The following is a 15,266-nucleotide window of genomic DNA, read 5'->3' as shown; positions in this document are numbered from 1 at the left end:
TCAAGGAGGTGGTGGAGTCACTTTCCATGGAAATGTTCAAGAAACGTCTTAATGTGGCACTTGATGCTCTGGCTGAGTTGACAAGGTGGTGATGGGTCAAAGGTTGGACTTGATTCTGGAGGTCTCTTCCAACTTTAATGATTCTGTGATTCTATGAGAGTTTAACATGAAAAGTAATTTAGACTTTATTCATTCAGGTTCATTTAACGATGATATTTCATATATTCGTAATTTTGACCAGCTGGGAGCAGGGGGCAACACTGACACCATTCTGAATCTGGCTGCATTAATAGAGAACTGGAAATGTGAGTCTATAGTGCTGCTCAACTTTACCCTGCACTTACCACTGACAGGCAAAAGTCCTCTCAGTCTTAACCCAAACTCAAAGTCACAGCCTGGTCTATCAACACGTGTCCTGGGCTTGGCTTCCTCTGAAAACACCATGAATATGTTGAGTCAAGAAGGCTTCAAAGCTTGCACACACATTACTTTTCTCTCTGCATAGAAATAAACCATTTTTGACTAGCATTTTCACCCTGCTGAATAGGGAAAATATCAAAGGAAATATGCTTTATATATATATATATATAAAGATAATCAGCTCAACAAGAAAGATTTCTCAAGAGGGATGTGATCAGGTGAAAGGAGAATTCACTTCTGGACTTCCATTTGTCTGCAAAAAATATACCATTGTTTTTGCCAGTTTTTTGGGGACTCAAATGACAGTGATTAAGAGATTCATTTAGTAAGATTATGTTCCTGCCTTCCAGGCACGCTCTCCCTGGAGGAGTTAAATTGCAAATCCAAGGAGGCTTCTGGCAGTGGGAGCTCAGATGAGGTGTGGAGAGCATATTTCAGCAGCTCCCGAGGTGGCAGGTAGTGATTTCAAGTGAGGAAGCCGGCGAAGGTTGGAGTCTCTGATCAACCCTGGCTGACTTCCAGCTCTCAAGGCCCGGGAATGAGTGTATCCATGGACCCAGTTCTGCTAAAAGACAGTGAAATAGGTGGAATTACTATCCTCAGAGGCCTCTTAAGGCAGTTTTGCCTCAGTAATAGGGCAATAATGGCAGAATTAGGTAAAGATTTGTAAAGATTCTCCCTCCATTCCTGCTGCCTCATCAACTACATTACTCTTATTTGTGGTATCCACGATGTCTATGACACAAAAAAAGCTACTGCAGGGTAGTACACAGGGAATGAAGCCCTTCCTTTGATAGGGACTGATCCTGGGAGGTGCTGGGCAATGTGGCCCCAATTCTGGGCAGCACTTAAGCATCTGTTCAGCTCTGAAAAGAATGGAACACTTTGCCTTGAGTAGAGGTTGTCCAGAGAAGCTGTGGCTGCCCCATCCCTGGAAGTGTCCAAGGCCAGGTTGGACAGCACTTGGAGCAACCTGGGCTAGTGGAAGGTGTCCCTGCCCATGGCAGGGGGTGAAACAAGATGAGCTTTAAGGTCTCTTCCCACCCAAACCAGTCTGTGATTCTCTGATTCTATCTCATCCACCACCCTGTTTTTTATAACACCATCTTATCCTCCTTTTCTTCTCTCTTACTTTTTTTCTATCCTGATCTAACATGGAAAATCACATTCTCCTGCTATACTTTTAATTTCATCCTTTATTCTGAAGCCAGTTCCAGTCCTTCCCCCTCCTCTTTGCCTCTCACAGCTTTTCTCTGCCTGGCTCCAAGGCTGTCCCACTCCTGAGCTCCAGGGAAGTGCAGCAGCTGACACCAGGGGTTTGAGCCCTGGACATAAGGTGATGCTTCTTGGTTATGCTCTTTGGGAACTTGGAAAAGTGAGGCCATTTAACAAGAACATGGGAGCACCTGCCCCTAACAGGCTTTGAAAGTTGACTTCAGATGCACAGAATGGGTCAATAAAAACAAGAAATGAAGTTGATGTCAGAGCTTGTATATATGTGACAATAAATTGTTTCATATGCTCAAATTTCTCTCTCAGTTGGTGGTTTCTCAAGGAAACAGGCCCTGCAGCATAAAGAAATGAGGAGGCAGGGTCAGAGCAGGGACAAGAGCAGTTGTTGAAGGCAACAGGGACACCAGCTGGCTATACCTTGCAGGTGACCTTACCCAAGGTGTCCATCATTAAGCCAGGTAAAGAGGTAATGATATATTTGTATTTAATTATTTTTAATGTGTGGCAGTATTTAAGATCATAAAATAATGTAGAGCAGGGGGTGTACATAATAACTTGCAACAAAAAGCAAAACTGCTGGAAGATTTCACCTTATAGGTTTATTTTGCCAGGTATTGTTCCACATTGACTTTTTTCCCCCCTCTTAAACTAAGAAATAGATCCTCCCTCTGCATTGTGAGAAGCACCTTTTGAAGACAAAAAAGAAAGAGTGGGAATAAAATAGTAAAACATAAAATAACACCCTGGAGCCCATGGCTCTGCTCCCCTGTGAAAGGGGATTTCAAAGGGAAGCATTTGTAATTTAGATTTGTGAACAGCAGTGCAGAGCAGCCCCGCTACTGACTCCTTCCTGCTGAAGATGCTCAGGCTGTGTTCCTGCTGCTGAAGATTTGGGAATAAGCCCAAGAACAACCATCCAAACCCCTTGAGCTATTGAGTCAAATTGTGCAAGTCACTGAGATGACTCAGAGCGGGGCTGTGCCAGCCTGGCTCCCTCCACACCCCCTCCCATCGCCTGGAGATGCCAAATCCTGCTCCGGGGACGAAACTGCCTTAAGCTGCCACCATCAGATGCCAGAAGGGACCTGTTGCTGTGGCAGAGAGTTGGGTGTTGTTAATGCTTCTCTTGCACACTGGAGAGGGGGGCAGCAGAGCCTGAGGGGACACCTGGAGCAGAGCCAGCTCTCACGGGATGATTGTTGCCAGGAGAAAAGTGGTTTGACCAACACCTCGAGGGCCCAGCCAAGCTGGGGCACCCAGATGACTTTACTCATTGCCTGTTGACCCAGCATTGGTATTGTTTTCTACTTGGGCCTTCTCCAGCTGCAGATGACACTTGAGACATCACTCCCTCACGAGGCTGTGGTCTGAAGTCAATCTTCTTGTTTCCAAGCTTGACTATGGACTTCAGTGGGGTAATTTGGGTGAGCTTTAATTTTGCAACAGCTCAGTGATCATTTATCTTCTCAGATCCAGAGTCTCCAGTGTCCACCTCCCATCTCTGTCACTGCCAAGGGCCAAGGGCCTCGCTCTGCTCCATCAAAAGCTCTCAGTCAGCACAGCAAGGTGAACCCAATGTGCTGAATTTAATTTGGGTGAGAAATGAATTGCAATAAGATCCCTCTCACCACCAGCAACCCCCTACAGCTCGGAGATATTTGAGTGAGAGCAGTACTGAACAAGGGGAAAATATAATAACAGGGGCCTTGCTGGGTGCTCTCCACCCCCTCACCCCAAAACTGTTTATTAAAGGTGAATTCCTGAGGGTGTTTGGAATCTGCCTCTGACTAGCAGAGATTATAAGATTGGAAGCTTTGATGAGACCAGCCTGAGCTCCCAAAATTCTGAATCTATATGAGTTTTTTAACTCCTGAGAGGTTCATATATCCAGGTGAGAAAGTGGACAACTAACCTGTATCCATCAACCACAGGATCACCACAGCAGATGTGGATCACAGTCCTTGGGCTCCTTCAAGGGCACTGTTGGACCTGCAGCCCCACTTCCAAGGTGGAAATCACAGCAGCAGAGCTGGACGTGCTCTAGTTCTGATGTGCCTTCTGACATCTCCTCCTGCCTTCAGGAGCAGCACAGCAGTGCCCAGCACTCAGCATTCCTGCAATACCAGATGATTCCTGCAGTACCAGGGGAGGGGTTTGATCCACACCATCGGTGGCAAGTTTAGAAACAGCTGAAACTGCTGACCTCTGACAGTGGCCTCAGAAAAGGACACTTCTGTGGTTGTTTCCTTCTCAACCAGTGGCCACCTCCATCCAAATCTCCTCTTAATGCAGGATATTACTATATCCATTTTTTTCCTGGACTTTTGCAGACGTATTTCTGCTCACTTGGCTTGAACTCCAGGCTGGCAGGACCTCTGACAGCTTCCCTTGTGAAGGTGGTGTGCTGTCAAAAGGCTTGTCATTTTTCCTTGTGCACAGCATATTCAAAGTCTTCACCAAACTTTATTTAGATGCCTTAAAATCCCAGGAGTTATATCTGAAATAATCTGTGTAAACATCTTCTGAAAGTGAGCTCTCCAGTCACAAGTATGCCACTGCCCAACAAATATCATCTCTCTGGAATTCGAGGGTATAAAAAAAGTTCTGTATCTTAAACTTCAGAAGCTTTTTCCATTCTGACTCAAGTAATTCCAAGAGTGTAAAGGGTAAAAGTCCTCACCTAGGGACAACGTGGAGAACATAGGTTTGGAGCAGGGAGATATGAAATTAATTGAAATTAATCTAAGATTCCCTGTAATTTGAAGAATACATCCAAGCTGAAGAGATGCTCCTCCCCTCACTCCCTTCTTTTGTCATCCTTTATGGTTTGAGATGAAAAGAAATTGTGAAATTGTTTCATGGCTGAATTTAAAATTAGGAAGTTACATAACTAGAACCACAGTGAGAACTGGTGTCTGGACACACAAGGACAAGAACCTCCTGGGTCTGACATGCTGGGAAGAACACAACCAGAGCAGCTCATGCAGAAGCAGGACAGAGGGAGGGACCTCACCAGCTGTTCCCAACACAAACCCTGTGTAATTAACAGGTGCCGTAAATGAAGCAAAGCCAACGTGACAGTCACAGCTGGATTGGCTTCTTTGCTGAGCTTTGTCTCCTCCTGACCAAGTGCAGACAACAGCAGCCCTTCCCTTCCCTTTGTGGTGCACCTCTGAAACCCCTCAGCTCAGGCCTGGCCTTTTGCAGAACACACAGCTCTGCCTGTTTGGGGTGACCTTTGCTGAGCCACCCTGGCACTGCAGCCAACAGCTTCTGCTGATCTTGGGTGATGGCTTCTCCCTTCCAATCCTGTTTCTGCTCTCTGCTGGATTGCCTGCTGCTGCACAGCTGCTTTAATGTTAAGCAGAGAAAAATGGATCAGGTGGAAATGCAAGGAAATGAATCCACAGGCTGTTAGGATGGAAAGAGTTTAACTTCAGTCAACTTTACCATTAAGCCCCTTCTAGAAGTCTGTGGTGTCTGGGATACCTCCTCAGTGCTCCTCCTCACAGACAGCTGAGAGATGGTAACTCTGCACACCCTCTGTTCCCATGGACAGCTTCCAAGTTCACCCAGTGAAAAGCAGGGTGAGTGGGAAAGCCAAGATTTGACTGCTGAGTTCTCCCTCCTGGATGTATGCAGAGCATTAACAACCTTTCCAGCAGCAAGATGTACCTCCCCTTCCTCCCACCCCTTCTCCATACTCCTTCCTTTTGGCTTTGTCTGTGCCAAGCATTCCTGATTCCCTCTCCCTTCTACACAGCTTTCTGTTCCCTGCCAGACTACTCCTTCTTGTGCAGGAACTTCAAACCCTTCCCTGTATGCCATCACTGCATCAGGGAGGGCTCCTTGCTCCCAGCTGCAGACATGCTGGTCTCAGGATATCAGTGGTCTGTTCTCATGACTGTATTCCTCCATCTCCACCTGCTGCTGTGGGGAAGTTCTCTGTAGTCCCATGGCTTTACTTCCTGGAGCTGGTGGTGCCTGTCATGGTCTCTGGGCAGTGAAGGGGTGATACATGTGCTTGAATGAGTCCCATAGCTGAGAATGAAGCTCCACAGAGACACAGGGGATGCACAACCCTGGAGAGGCAAAGCACAAAACCAAAGTAAAAAATTTTGGACAACTGCAGGAGTTGCTCAGAGGCAGGCAGTGATGGCAATAGTTGGGATCTCCAGTACAGAGATCTGTGCTGATCCTTTCCCTACATTTCCATGCTTTCCTGCTTCACCCCTGATCTACCCTACAACGCCTGAGGGTGTCCCCTCAGTTGCCACCCTGGCAGCCCCTGATGATGGGTTGCTTATCCCAGGAATCACAGAGCTCTCAAGCCCTTTCTCAGCCCTTCCAAACACATCCCTTCACTCTGGGTGATTCAGGGAGCTTCTTACATATCTCTCAGTTGCCTGGTTACCAGGTTAAGGCTGGTGACAAATGCTGGATGACAGTTTGCTTAACACTGCTTCCTCCGTGCTCTGGGCTCCAGCCCTCTCTCTTCCCAACCTCCTGTGGTGTCAAGTCTTCAGATGCTCTTGTTCACAGTGTCTCTTTGTGGTAACTAACCTCCTGCATCCTTTGTTCAATCTGGTCTGCCCTGTAATCTCCAACGTCCTCCAATTGAATTACCTTGTCCCATTGTCACAGACTAACTTCCCCAGGGTCCCTCAAAAAAAATTCTGATTTAGTGCCTCCATTCTCAGAAGGCTATTGCAGGAAAATCAATACTTTTTCTCTCCTCCTGCACTAGAAAGAAGATAAATCCATATATCATTGATCCCATACCCTATAAACACTCAGTCTTGAGATGTCTATATGTTCACATGTGACCTCCTATAATAGGATATAGTCTTACTGTTGGAACTGTATTATAAAGGAATAATATTAGTAATAATGAAAGAACTGCCAGTGTCTCCTTCCATCACTCATGCAGATAGTGCTCTTTAAAGCACAGGCCACCTCTTTCATATATTTATAGTGTTGAGGACAATGTGAGTCCTACATGTTCCCATAATGCAAATAGGACAAGGAGGAGTGATAGGACAAGGGGGGATGTTTTTAAACTGACAGAGAGTAGGTTTAGATTGGATATTAGGAAGAAATTCTTCCCTGTGAGGGTGGGGAGGCCCTGGCACAGGTTGCCCAGGGAAGCTGTGGCTGCCCCATCCCTGGAAGTGTCCAAGACCAGGTTGGACAGGGCTTGGAACAACCTGGGCTAGTGGAAGGTGTCCCTGCCCATGGCAGGGGGTGGAATGAGATGGTCTTTCAGGTCCCTTCCAACCCAAACCATTCTGTGATTCTATGAAATAAAAGATATCTTTAAACACAAATTTCCTTCTATCTTGAAAATCAGGAAGGGCTTTCATATTCCTCATTTTAACTTCTGTGTTTTTGTCCTTTGTAACATCAGTGGAGCTGTTGAGTGAATGCATCTGATTTTCTAACCCCAGAACTCCTCAGAGAAGACAACTCCAGCCATTAAAGCCTCCCCTAGTCTGGCCCAGTGAAATCCTGTTCTCCCTCCAACATTTCAGGTCATCTTCCTCCTCTAAAAAAAAAATGGGACACCAGTCATCTCAGCTGGAACAACACTCTGCAACTGAGTGGTGTGTTGGACAGAGGTGTTTCAGGCTCTGCATTAGAGTCATTTGTCCAGCTGGCAAACACACTGACCAAAATATATTTTATTCTTCCAGCGCCGAAGCCCAGAGCTTTTGGATGAATCTGTGCTTAACTATTTATAATTGACCTTTGCACAAAAGAACATGAAATTTTTATAGCCTAAAGCCTCATTTATTAACTTTACTGGAGTGTAAAATATTGCTGTTTGCTATAAATTTGTACCAGGACAAACAATATATATGCTAATTAGTGGCTGCGCAGCCTTTCGGGGGCGTTTGTGCTCACCAGTCGTTTCCAACAGGCAACAGAGAAGAATGGAACAGACAAATGACAATTGAGTGGTTTGATGCTCTCTGTTCAAACAGTGAAGTCTGAAGAGGTGAATTAATGGTGTTCATTATAACAAGTCCATTTCCTTTTCATTTCCTTTATAAATTAGTCCAGGTAACACGCTGTGTCCCTGAGAGAGCCGATCAGAGGCACCTGCTGAGATGCACCTGCAAACCCCATCACTCTGGAGTTCTTTCATCACTCCTTACTCAGCTTTCCCTTTCCTTTGCCTTCCTTCAACCCAGCCATTCATCTTCTCCATCCCATCTCCTCCATCTGCACTTTGTCCTTTTATCCTTTTCCTTATTGCCATTTTTGCATTTTTTTTCCTTTTTGCTCCTTTCCCTCTTCTCTTGTTTCCTCTTTTTTTTTTTTGCTTTTCTTTGTATTGTCTCTTGCTTGTTTCTTCTCACCACATATATTTTCCTACTAGTACTTCTGGGATCTCATTGTTATTTTATCAATTTTGGATCATCCAAGGGCACATATCCCTAAGGCTCATCCAAACTCAACATGAAATTCTACCACAGGGAGGGGGCACATAAAGTGAGATGTGTTCAGCTTCATGTGGCTGAACCAGCCACTTCATGCTTAGTTGGCTTTTGGTGCCAAAGAATTTCAGTGGTAGAGATAATAAAAGGAGCCTCTTGCAAACATCTCAAATGGTCCAAGATTTGCAGCTGCATCTGATCTCCTGTTCCTGTGTTTTCCACGGGAATATCAGTATTTACAGGCTGGAAAAATGAGTGGCAACCTGCTAGCAATGAATATGATTCCTTGCAACAGTTGTCCAGGGATGGAGAAGTGGGACAGAAATGCCATTTTAGGGCTGGGTGGTCACAAAAGATTGGACTGGAGGTGAAATGATGCTCCTCAGACAGAATCCTCCCTCTTCTCTTATTTCCCTGCAGCTCTTCAGGTCACTGTCTGCAGGATGCAACGAGCAGCCAGAACACCCCAGTGAGGAGCACCCAAAATTATAACAGTGCTCAATCATCTGTGGGAACAGCAGAAATCACAGGGACATGGCCAAGGAAGATCCAAGTGCCATAAACTCAATAAAAATATACACATATTCCCTTGGAGACAGATTTGGGATGCTGGTTTTCATGGAATTTAGACCGTTCAAGGAATCTAATCGAGTTCATTGAATTGTGGGAAATTGCTAAGTGTTTTTCATCAAAATATTTGCAAAACAGTAGTTGGTTTCTATCAAAATAAAAAAAAAATAATTCAACTGAAAAATATCAGCATCACAGAAACTGCTTCAACATTTCCTTTGAAGCAGACAGGTATAAGTCCTACTCTGAAGACCGTGGAAGAGAATAATGTGCCCCAAAATATCATTATCATGAGGCAAGTTGACATATCTGGAGGATTTTAACTTAAAATTTTCAGTATTTTCAAACTATCCTTCAAGTATTTTGCACCAAAATTGCATTTATGTTTAGACTTTTTCCACTCTCAATCCTGTTGATACATTGAAATATCTTAGTGGGACAAAATTCTGCATGTGAATCAGTTCTGTATTCTGGTATAAATGTTAAATCTAAACATTTCCCTAGACCCACAAACCTTCTGCTTCCTAGGGAGTAACACAAGCCCTGCTGTGAAGCTGTCCTTGGATATTTGTAAAGGTAAATAAACAACAAAACACTTCATTAACAGAAGGGTTTTGTAGAAAAATACAAAATCAATTCATCAATCTCTTTGAGTTTATACATATTAAAAGAATAAACTTCCCGCAATGATTTTTGTTTTCTTATTTCCCCCCATTAATTTTAACAAATTTTAAACGAACACAATAATGTGCCAAAAGCTCCAGGGTGTATCCAGAGTATTCCCAGCTTTTTGTGTTCAAACAGCAAGAGCATAGCTAAAAAAAATGTACTAGGTTTTTACAAGTGTGTTTTGAATTCTCATTTCTGTGTTTTCTCTCTCTAAAATCTTTAGGATATGCTGGGATCATGGTGGTGGAGAGTTGTGGGTTGGTTTGGGTTTTTTTTCCAAGTGCACCTAGAGAAAAAAAAGCCCTGCATGTTTTCCTACACCAAAAAAAGAAGAGTATTCCTTAATATACATCTCTGAGAAGTGGGGATTTACCTGAAGGACCAAAGCAAGTTGGGACCACTGGACAGTGGGATGAAGGAGGAGATGTCTGGGATTGCTGTAGGCAGGACAGTGATATGTAAGCACACTCATTAATCCTCAGGGTCAGGGATCTTTCTCCAGCTTCCTCTCATTGGCACTTCCCAGGAAAGCAACCTGGAAATCCCTGTGATCATGGGATGGTTTGGGTTGGAAAGGACCTCGAAGATCATCCGGTTCCAACCCTCCTGCCTTGGATGATCTTATTGACACTTCTTTTTTGCTGCCTCAGCAGGGAGATGAACAATTAATGACCCAAATTATCATCATCAACCCTTGGACTGGCCCAAATCACAGTCAACTTCATTGTGTCATCGACTTGGTATTAACTGCTACATTAAATTCATCAATAAAGAATTTAAAATATCTTCCTTCCACCCTTTTTATTGTCATATAGGAACTACATTACTCACATGTCCATACACTTAAGCGTAACCTGAGTTTTATGATCACTTCCATTCCATTTTTTAGAGGCAAACAGTCTATCAGTGAAGGCATCATCATAAAAATATTGACCCAGTTCATACCTGGCATAAAGTGCCATTGATTTCAGCGGGGTTGTGGGATTTGGCTGACTGCTATAAACACTTCCCATGAAGTCCTGTCCAAGGAAGTACCTGCAAAACCTCCTTACTCCTTCCTTGCAGCAGCAACAGGACATTTTCCTGGGGTGTTGAAGCTGCTGATTAAAACTTTCCCCAGCCTCAACCTTCCCACCTCACCTCTTCCTGGGATGACACACTGGAGCAAGTAAAGGGTTGGATGCAGGGAACCTGGCATGTGGATATGGGAAGGCTCCTTCAGCTCAGTGCTGCTCCCACACCTGAGGCAGCTGCTCATGCTAAATGCTTTCTCACTTGCTTTCAGTTGCAGAAAGAGGCCTTTATGTGTAGTTTTGTCCCCAGTCAAATTAATAATGGCCAAGATTGGAGCAGCTCAGCCAGTGTCAGAGCTGGATGGTTTTTCTGGATCACACTCAGCACCTGACATGCCTGGCAGCAGTGCCCAGGTTTGACTGTTGGAGTGAAGGCACTGCTTTGCCTTGTCTGGTCCCACACAAAGGGTTTGCAGCCACTGCTAATATTTGAACAATGTGTTTGCCAATTACTTTAATAGAAACAAATCCCCTGGATCCCAGGAAAGGGCTGTGCAAGCCCAAAGGGAGAGAGATGCTGGCGGCCTGGCTGCTCTGCTGGCTCCTGCTGCAAGGCAGGGCTAAGGCAGAGTACAGAGCTTTCTGCCAGAATAAAGCATGGCTTAGCCAGGCTTAGCTTGGCTGAGTGATGGGTGACTCCCAAAACTCAGGCTGGGATGTAGATAGATGGGATACCAGGGATTCCTGGCTTGGGAAGCTCCTACCAGGAGTTAAACATTGACCGTGTTCCTTTGATTTCTCCAGACACAGCCTTTATCAAATTGACTGTGTCCAGGTGAACAGGACAAGGGGGATGGTTTCAAACTGAAAGAGAGCAGGTTTAGATTAGATATTAGGAAGAAATTCTTATTTGGGAGGGAGGGAGGCCCTGGAACAGGTTGCCCAGAGGAGCTGTGGCTGTTCCATCCCTGGAAGTGCCCAAGGCCAGGTTGGACGGGGCTTGGAGAAACCTGGGACAGTGGAAAGTGTCCCTGCCCGTGGCAAGGAGGTGGAATGAGAAGATCTTTAAGGTCCCTTCCAACCCAGACCACTCTATGATTCTATGAAACATGAACATTTTACATTTATTTTCCATTTCTAAGTGATCTGCTGTAGTGTCAAAGGCTGACATTCTTTTGCCTCTCTTAGTTGCTTTCTCGATAAACCTGTCCTCATACCCACTCACCTGTGCCTGGTTTCTCCCACTCCAACCTGCCATAAGGTCCTGATGATCTGTTGGTTTCTAGTTTGAGTCACCACAAACTCTGGAGATAAATATCATCCAGAAGTGCTGAGAGTGTGACTTCAGGGAAAAGAGATCCTGAAAAAAGATGTGGGGAAGCAGTTGGGATGTCTGGGGTTTGAAGAAGGCAGTATGACAGGGAATGAGGCTGTGCATGGCAAGCTGGCAGATGCCAACATCTGTCTTCTTTTGCCTCAGTGTCCCCATCTGTGTGGACCAGACCCGCAGCAGTGATGCTCCTTTCTTCAGAGGACACTGTGTTTCCAGCTCCCTTTCACTTCAGATCACACCTGAAAGTTCCTCTCCCTGGGAAAGCAGGCAGGGCTGTAGTGCACACATACATGTTCACATGCACATCCTGACGCTGATAATTGGCCCAGACCTTGCCACTGCTGTTCTTGTGAAACAGAAAATGCTGCACAGCTGCGTTAATGGCATTTAAAAGTCCCGTTTGGAGCTGTCCAGGTGCTGAGCCTCACCATTACAGATATGCTCAGAAAGCTGTCAGCATTAACTGCCACCCATTGCCACCACAGTGCCGAGGTCACATCTCCAGGCAGGGCAAGGCCAGTTTCACTGGGCTCCATCCCACTCCTGGGGGTGTTGTCAGCATCCCCCTTTACCCCCGAGACAGCAGAAAATCCTCCTGCTACCCCAAAGTTCGTGGTCTTCCTGTTCTTGTTTCAGCCCCAAACACACATCTGTCTCCAGTGTTTTCCTAAATTATGCCTGAGAAGCTTCCATTTGTTTCCTTCTGAACCTGCTCCAATATTGTGGGTTTGAAAGTTCACCTCCAACCTGGCCATTATTGGCTTTGCCTTCCATTTAGGAGTAACTGTGAAAAACAGAAGCAGAGTGAGGCAAGTGAGAGTCCTGAGAAAGAGTAAACAAATTAAATGCCAGCTGAGCTCTGGAAAGCATTTTCTAGCCCAAACAGAAAGCATAGCTTGCCCTTTCATTTTAGATACGAAATAGGTGGATATTGCATTTATTTTGCTTCCCCTCCCCCCTTTTTTTTCCCTTTTAATGAGTCATCCTTAAGAAGCTCAGTAAGGTGGTTGTGGAAGGGATAGATGGAGGTGAAATCACAGCAAACTGACAAACTCAAATGAAGAGAGTACCAGGATCTGGCAGGCTGTCCCTGTCCATGGCATTACTCCTCCCTTAAATGAATTCTTCTTGCCAGTGTTTCCCCTTGGCTGTCCTCCTCTCCCGGGCTCTCCTCTCTCCATAAATCAATCTTGTATCTCTGTACCTCACTCCTACATCCTTTTCCCCTCTTCTCTGCCTCAGGCCAATGCTTCTGGTTTTATCCAGCATCTCTGTGAAGCTTTTTTTCCCTCAAAATCCTCAGTTCCAGTCCTTCTCTCAGTTCCTGAGATGCCCCAGCTCCTTCCCTGGGTTACTCATGTTTATCAGCAACATCATGGATTTGGCAGCTCTGCCTTTGCATTAAGGCCCTTCAGACATTCCCTCTGACTGCTCATTTCATCCCCTCATTCTCTTCTCTGCCATTATATAATGGTTTCTTCCCTATTGTCATCTCACACAGGCTGACCTTCATCTTCAGCTCCTCCCTCTCCATGAGTTGTCCCTGCCAGAACTTCCCAACTTTTTAGCCACTCAGACTCAGTCTTTTCTATATTCCAGAGTAACACCAGCTTGAAGACACTCTCCTGCTTCAGGGTCCACTGCTTGGCTGGTATTGTATGCACCATCACACCACGCTGTTCTCCCTGGAGCTCACTAAAGGCATCTCCTGGGTGACCTCCACTCAGCTCTGCTCTCCAGTGCTGTGCTTTGAAATCTCAGCACACACAGCAGGGAATCCCTTCCCTCCCGTGATCTCTCTCCCAGTGGCAGCTCCTGGAGCATGAGATGAGAGGGAATGGGGGTTATAAAAGCTCACTTGCAGGAGAAATGTAAACAAACCCCAGCCAAGCGAGGACAGGACTGGCATTCCCTGTTGTGGGTGTGAGCACTTCACCCTTGCCAAAGGGCAGGAGTTGAACTACAGCTCAAAGGAGGGCTGCAAGGAAGCACTCTGGTACTTAGCTGGGCAGGTATAGACAGATATATAGATGTATTGATAGCTAAAGATCTTTTAAAACTATTTATAGATTCTTTTCCCTTCTCCCACCCTCATCAACACCACTTTTAGCCAGGCTCCAAGGCCAGCAGCACACCTCCCACAAGATCTGTGACCAGATCTCAACAGCCCAAGTGACACTGGGGATTTAAAAATCTGCACATGCCTCAGGAGACCTTATTTCCAGCCTTATTTCCTATGGGTCTTTAAACTCCTGAGTGCAATGGGCTGCTATACAGAAGGCTGTTTCTGTAGAGTAACAAGACCCCTATGAAAGTCCACAGAGACAACAATTCATTCACACCAGTAGGATACTGGGAGCAGCTTCTTTGAGAGCAAGTAGAAGTGGAAGGGGATTGTAGGTCTTGTAGGCCTAATTTTGGAAATCATCTGAATAAACCATGATTTATGTCTCTTTAACAAGGTATTTCATTGAGTGGTAAATAACTTGCTCTGACTCCCTTACTCTGAGTTTACCCATAGCCATTTGCAACCCAAGGGACGAAGGATTATATCCCTTCTCCCTCCTTAAGGTTTGAGAACAGGGACAGAAAGTACAGAAAACAATGAAATGAGCTGATTCTCACATCCTGCTTTACAACCACAGGACACCTTGAGTTCTCTTGCTCCTGTTACAAGGCTGGCTGGGCAGTGCTGTGAATCAGGAGGGCTCATTACTGCATCCTTTAGCATTCAGAGCCTTGCAGACGTCTGTGAACCTCCTCAAGAGCCCAGTGGAACATTTAAAAGAGAAGCTGCAGCATTTTCTTTTAAAGAGCTGTTGTTCTGTCTCCAGCTGAAGTGCTGCTGTGGCTCCCTTGAGGGAGGGACAAGCCCTCTCTGGCTGTGTGATCATGCTACTTCAGGCTGGAGTCCTTGGGGAACCATCCCAAACACACTGTGAGGCAGCCTGACAACCCAGGCAGGATTTCAGCAATGCTCCTGCTGTGTGGGCAAGGGGTGGCCCTGCACAGCCAGGACAGATCCCACTGTGTCCCATCAGTGATGCCCCAAGGGAGGGTCAGTTCACCTCTTCCCCTCTGGGAGGTCTCTGCACTGGAGTTGTTTCTCTTCCCACGGAGCATCCCATGACTGGGCACTTGGGCAGAGGCAGCTCATGGATGGTTTTCATTCAAGTGGCAGCTGAGGGAGCCTCCCTGCCCAGTGCTGCTGTTGGGTTTGGTGCCATCTGAAGAGTCTCCCATCGCTCTGGCTCCTCAGCTTTTCATTCAGACTCCCCTGGCCATCCCCTCTCACAGTGCAATGATTCTGCCAGGTCTCAGCAGCAGCAGAGGGGTCTGCAAAAACAGAAGGGGCATCTCAATAGACATTTTAGATGCCTACCATTAAAAACACCCACTTATTAAATTTTCCTCTGGGTTTATTATCTGCTACAGCAGCCCAACCCTGACCTCCTCCAAGTCACTACCCATACCAGATGTCTTCCTTACGAGGACTGGAATATTGGGTTTCCCTTTGCACAGAGGCAGAAAGGGAGGGGGACGAGGAAAAGTTTAAAGTTAAAAAAAATAATTATAAAATCCTGAAGT

Source organism: Pipra filicauda, unplaced genomic scaffold (genome assembly GCF_003945595.2).
Source record: "Pipra filicauda isolate LSUMZ 115617 unplaced genomic scaffold, ASM394559v2 scaffold121_size3267253_pilon, whole genome shotgun sequence".
Taxonomy (NCBI): domain Eukaryota; kingdom Metazoa; phylum Chordata; class Aves; order Passeriformes; family Pipridae; genus Pipra; species Pipra filicauda.
The sequence above is the reverse complement of the archived record's forward strand: the minus strand, read 5'-3'. Positions refer to the sequence as shown.